Here is a 6531-nt window from a genome sequence, read left to right as displayed (position 1 = left end):
AAACAGAACGTTCTGAGAGGAATCTAAGGTTGGTTGCTGATGGCTCTCGGGATCAGCAGGTAATAGGGCAAGCTGTTGTCCCCAGTCCAAGAAACCAGATGCAGGATCCAGGCCCAGCAGAAAAGTGAGCTGGTATTCCCACAGCTTCAACTTTTATAGGAAATAGAACACAATCCTGAGGAACCAGACTTCCAAGTGCTCCAGGGCTGTGACCTGAGTAAAGGGGGTTGCACTCCACCCTAACCCCCCTCAACTGTTTGGCTGCTGCCAGCATATCCCGTCATGGAGCTGATTACCTTACGTTGGGTCACGTCACCGGGAAGGACTGAACTGCCACCCTACTGGATCCCCTACTGCAGTAGCATAAAGAGAAGGAGTCTCATCACAGCTAAAGGGTGTGATACAAGCAGACGTCTGGAGAAGTTTTGTGGTGGCACTCAGCTGTGCTTCCTCACTAGACTCGGGAGCCACTGTCTGGGCTCAACACCTCAGAACCAGGGAGCTCAAGCTGGAGTCTCCGGCAGACCCCAAATGGAATATCAGCCCAGGTTTCATATGACTTGCTGGTCATATAGTTGTGTGCTTGCTATGCAATCAGTCCCAACAGCAGAACCCCCATGGGGTCTTCACGGAGACTAGGGGAAACCCCCCCACCCCCCGTCCCCAGTCTCACTGTTAGGGAAAACAAAACAAAACAAAACAAAACAACATGCAGACAAGCTGCAACAAATTGCCCCCAGATTCCTCAGACCCTTAGTTTCAAAGAAAGACTATCATCCAGTACATGTTATGCTGTGATGAAAGGTTGGTGTCATGCAGCTATCTTGACAAAACAAATTCCATGGCTGATGAATTTAACCTTCGAATCTTAGACCATTCCCCTGACCCACGATCAAGGCCTCTTTAAGACAAAATGATCGTTCTTGGTTTAACAGCAATTACTTGCCTTACCAAACCCCCAAACCAAACCCACTGCCAGTGAGTCGATTCTGAGTCATAGCAATCCCAAGGTTTCTAAGACGATGAATCTTTACAGTAGCAGACAGCCTTGTTTTTACCTGCAGTGTGGCTGGTGGGTTTGAACCTGGACCTTGCCATTAGCCGCCCGACGCCTAACCCACAGGACCACCAGGACTTCTATTTGTCTTATAGCGTCACATCATCAACAGCCAATCAAAGCATCCTGCACATGTTGTATATGTGTACTAACCAGGAAAGAGTTAAGGATTGAAAGAGGTAGCTGAATAATTCCATAGTCCCACCACAGACTTTCTTGTGTATGGGGGCTAACTTCAGAATTCTTCTGCCTCCCTTATCTCCAGCTCCCTGCATGCTATGGTATTTATCTATGGTATAATTGAGAATAATGATTATCATTCATCAAGCCTAAGTCATCTTCCGGCCAATTCTCTTCCATTGGGATAACACCCCAAGGGTGATTTAACTCCGTCTCATATTACATTTGATCACCAGCATCAGTATTGTTATAATTTGTATTAGCTACTTATCAAGTCTACTTATTATATCTGTGTGGTGCCACCCAGTAGTATCGTGCGCTGCTCAGGATACGTGGTACAATCTAAATCAGACATAAGTATAATCACTTACTTCGTTCCTCCCAGCACAATCTACCTTTCCTCATAGAAGCTTTCCAAACGTCGTGAGGGCCAACCACATTCCCTTTACCTACGCACAGGGTTTGACAGGTATTGGTTCCCAGTGAGGGAGGCGTCTACAAGACAGCATGTCATGGGTTGAATTGTAGACCCTCAACTGCATTGTTTACCCCCTAAGTATGTCAACTTGGCTGAGCCATGATGCTCAGTGATTTGGCAGTTATGTAATTATGTAAGCAGCCCTCACGCTAGGGACTGACGTGAACAGTCAATACCTTGATAAGGGAATGAGGCAGGGATGTAACATGCTCACGCAGATTACAGGCCCCATCTGATGAAAGGGGAGTTTCCCTGGGGTGTGGCCAGCATCACCTCTTATCGTCCCGAGTGAAAGGAAAGAGTGGCAAGCAGAGAAAGGGACCTGACTACTACCAGGAAAGATGAGTCAGGAGCAGACTGTGTCTTTTGGGCCCAGGATCCCTGTGCCAAGAAGCTCCTAGAATCCTTAGACCCAGTGGAAGATTGACGCTTGCGGACATCCAAGAACTGAGAAGGAAAGGAGACCGTGCCTTCCCCAGAATGGCTGGTAGAGAAAGGCTTCCCCTAGAGTCGGTGCCTCTGAACTGTGAAAGAATAACGTCATGTTTGTTGAAGCCGTTCACTTGTGCTGTTTCCACACTAGAGAACACTAGAGAACTTTGACATAGGCCACGCCTTCCCACAGGCTGGACCCCGGCGTTTGTGTTGCAGCATGCTTTTGAGTCAGATCCAGACTCATGGCGCTCCTCGGCTGTAATCTTTACCAAAACAGATTGTCACGCCTTCCGCCGAAGGAGAGTCTGAGTAGGTTCGAACTGCCCATCTTTCCGTCCGTCAGTAGAGAGGACACCCTGGACCTGTAACAGTGTGCTTCATGCCCACGAGTTGCACTATAGAAAACGATTGATTAATAATCACTCATGGACCTAAAGTTCAGTTCCTTAAGATGCGGTACTCTCCATTAACAAATGTTCATAGACTGGGGACTGAAGTCTCCATCAGCACATGCCCTGTGCGTTGTGATGCCTGGTCTTGGTGCCTGGGAGGTCAGAGACTCTCTGTGAACTACGGCACCAAAACACCCAGCTTCGGTGGAAGTGCAAGCTCATCCCCTCTCAGTCAAGGTTTGGGTACGTGGGCTTCACTTTGATGGTGAGACCCCTACTATCAATGCAGTGTTAACCGTCTCACTTGCCTTTCTTATGAGAGGGGGCCTTGGAAGTCCTGCACCCCCAGCATTTGCTCCAGATGTGTTTTGATTCCAAACATGCTTCTACATTAATAACAAATGTCTCTTCATCACTTGCTCCCAGCCCAACTCCTATGTCTGTTCTCCTAATGCTCTTATTTCAAGTACATCACAGCCGCTTGATCCGCCATTCCTGTTATTGCTACTGTGTAATCTAGTTTTCTTCTTATTATTAGGAATTAATTTTTGACACCAAAATATTGGGTGCTGTGGTAGCTACATAGTCTGGTGTCAACTTGTGAAGGAGTCTAGCCTGTCAATCTGGTCACAGCTTGATGCCCTCATTGAGAGAGCGACGGAGAAAAATAGCTCACTGGAGGCCAGATACACTCACTCCCTGAGACATTACTGATAATGAGCCTGATGGAGCTCCAGTGATCAGCTGGAGCCCTGGAGCTGGAGGACCCACACGGAGACCCATGCCAGCGCTGACATACTTCCACCGCCACTGGATCCAGGAGACTTTCTACCCACTGGCCTGTGATCTTCCTGCATTTGGTGTCATTGCATGTGTTGTATGAGTCTGAAGAGGATTTATAGAGTGGGATCAGACATATGGGCTAATATTGGGCTTATGGACTTGATTTGGACTGGGCTGGGATGTTTCCTAATGTCCAATTGCTCTTTGACATAATGTTCTCTCTTACACACATATGAGTCTCCCTGGATTTGTTTCTCTAGCCTACCCAGGCTAACACAGCTGTTTTAGGAAAGACCATGGGAGGAGTAATCGCTGCCCAGTGGATCTTGGTTTGGATATGCCACCTTAGGTCCTGTCTAGTCAGTTCTGACTCATAGCAACCATACGTAGAACAGAACAGAACTCTGCCTGCTCCTGCGCCATCTTCATGCTTGTTCCCACGTGTAAGTCCATTGGCGTAGCCATTGTGTCAATCCATTTTATCGAGGGTCTTCCTCTTTATAATTGCCCCTCTACTTTAGCAAGCATGATGTCCCTTTTCCAAGGACTGGTCTCACCTGATAACATGTCCAAAATATGTGACCCAAAATCTCACCATCCTCATTTCTAAGGATTGTTCTGGTTGTACTTCTTCCAAGACAGTTCTGGTTGCTCTTTTGGCAGGCCATGGTACTTTCCTCGATATTCCTCACGGGCACCATGATTCAAATTCATCGATTCTTCTTTGAGCTTCCGTATTCACTGTCGATCTTGCACAATCATATGAAGCAATTGAAAATACCATGGCTTGGTCAAGCTCACCTCAGTCTGGGACTGAAAAATAACATCCTTACTTTTCAACACTTTAAAAAAATCATTTTATTGGGGCCTCTTGTAAGAGCCTTTATCACAATCCATACATATACCCACTGTGTCAAAAACCTTTGTACATATGTTGCCATCATCATTTGCAAAAGATTTTCTTTCTATGAGTCCTTGGTATCACCTCATTTCCCCCCTTCCCCAACATCTCTCTCTCAAGAACCCTTGATAATTTATAAATTATCATTTTTTCATGTCTTACACAAACCGCTGTCTCCCCCCACCTTCCTTAATGTTGTCCATTCCCCTGGGAGGGGTTTATATGTTGATCACTATATTCGGTTTCTCCTTCCGAGCCACCCTCACTGCCCCTCCTGGTATCACTACTGTGATTATTGGTCCTACGGGGGTTATCTGTCCTGGATTCCCTGTGTTTTGAGCTCTTATCTGTACCAGTGTATGTTCTTTGGTCTCGCTGGATTTGTAAGGTAAAATTGGGGTCATGATACTGGGGGAGGGGGCGGCAGGGAGGAAACATTGAAGAACTAGAGGAAAGTTGTATGTTTTTTTGGTGCTATACTGTACTCTGGCTAGCTTGTCTCTTCTTTATGACCCTTCTATAAGAGGATGTCCAGTTGTCAACCTATGGGCTTTGGGTCTCTACTTCACCCTCCCTGTCACATTCACATGAATAGATTTTTGTTCTGGGTCTTTGATGCCTGATAACTGATCCCATCAACACCTCATGATCACACAAGCTGGTGTGTTTCTTCCATGTGGACTTCGTTGCTTCTCAGCTAGATGACCACTTGTTTATCTTCAAACCTTTAAGACCCCAGATGCTATATCTTTTGATAGCCATACACCATCAACTTTTTTTTTTACCACATTTGCTTATGCACCCATTTTGTTTTCAATGATTGTGTCAGGAAGGTGAGCCTCACAGAATGTCAGGTTATTAGAACAAAATATTCTTGCATTGAGGTAGTACTTGAGTAAAGGTCCAATGTCCATCTGCTGCTGCCTTAATATTTAACATAAATATATGCACACAGATCTAGTTTCCTATCATTATATAAAAATATATTTACATATGTACCTGCCTGTATTTAATCTCTGTACATGTTCTTTGCCTCCTACTTCTTTCCTCTATTTCCTTTTACTTTCCTCTTTTCCCATTATCATGGTTGGCCTTCATTTGGGTTTTGGTAATTCCTCTTGGCTACATTGCCCTTGGTCAAGCCCCACCAGACATCCTACACCCTTCTTGCCATCGGTTTTAGATCACTTGTTGCTCCCTTGGCTTTTCAACATTTTCAAATGGTCTTGTGCTGCATAGTTACCCAATTCAATGCACCATTTGATATCCTGACTGCTGTTTCCATGAGTTTTGATTGTGGATCCAAGCAAAGCAAAATTGTTGGCAACTTCAATCTTTTCTCCCTTTATTATGATGTTAGCGATTGATCCAGGTGTGAGGATTTTGGTTTTCCATACTATCTACTAGAACATCTGTCTTTTCAGGTTCCAGAGCCCATGTTGTTCTATTTAACATTTTTTCTTTCCTGGTGATCCTTGTGTTCCCATTACCCCCCTAACACCATCTCTTCCACTAAACAATAGAATATCTGCATGTCTACCCACACTAATAGAACAGTGTGTTCTTGTTATGTGGACCTTTAAAAACAATACTTTATTGAGTTTTTGTGCTGGTCTACACAGCAAGTTCAGTTCCCATGTGATGATTTCCCCACAAGTTGTCCAGTGGCATTAATTTTATCGTTCACGTTCTCTTTAATATGTTCAGTTTGTTACCTATCCCTTACTCTAGTTTCTCTAGCCCCTTGTCTTCTCATCTTTTCCTTTGAGTAATTATTAACCTTTTGGTCTCAGACTGCTGGTTTTAAAGTGGGGCATGGCTCTTATGGATAAGATTCTTCTCACTGTGTACTGCTCTGCTTTTTGAATAAAAGACCATCTCAAGAGCTTGGCTCCAGATTTAAAAAACAGTTCAAGGTGAAATCTCTGTAAGTCCTCTGCTCTCTACTGTCCTGGTTGTTCTGGGTTTCTTTTATACTTAAAATAGGAATTTGAGTTTTGCTTTGTATTTATCTCCCCTTGCATCCAGGACCAGCAGCTATCGTGAACCTTGTCAGAAGAGTCCGTGGGGGTGACTGGGTTCATCTAGTTCTGTTCTCATGAAACATGAGCTCGCACCTTTTGTAAACTTGTTTGTTTTTTTGACATCTTTCTGCTTTGTTCCTGGTGAGTTGAGACGTGTAGTCGTGTCTTGGATGAACACTCAAAAGACCCTAGATCTACTCACTTCCTAGGATGCAGATTATGATTTTTGTCAACTATGTTTTTTTATGTGCAAGTAAAATTTTGTGGAAAGTGAATCAATA

The sequence above is a fragment of the Tenrec ecaudatus genome, chromosome 15 (genome assembly GCF_050624435.1).
Source record: "Tenrec ecaudatus isolate mTenEca1 chromosome 15, mTenEca1.hap1, whole genome shotgun sequence".
NCBI lineage: Eukaryota > Metazoa > Chordata > Mammalia > Afrosoricida > Tenrecidae > Tenrec > Tenrec ecaudatus.
This window is presented reverse-complemented; position numbering follows the sequence as displayed.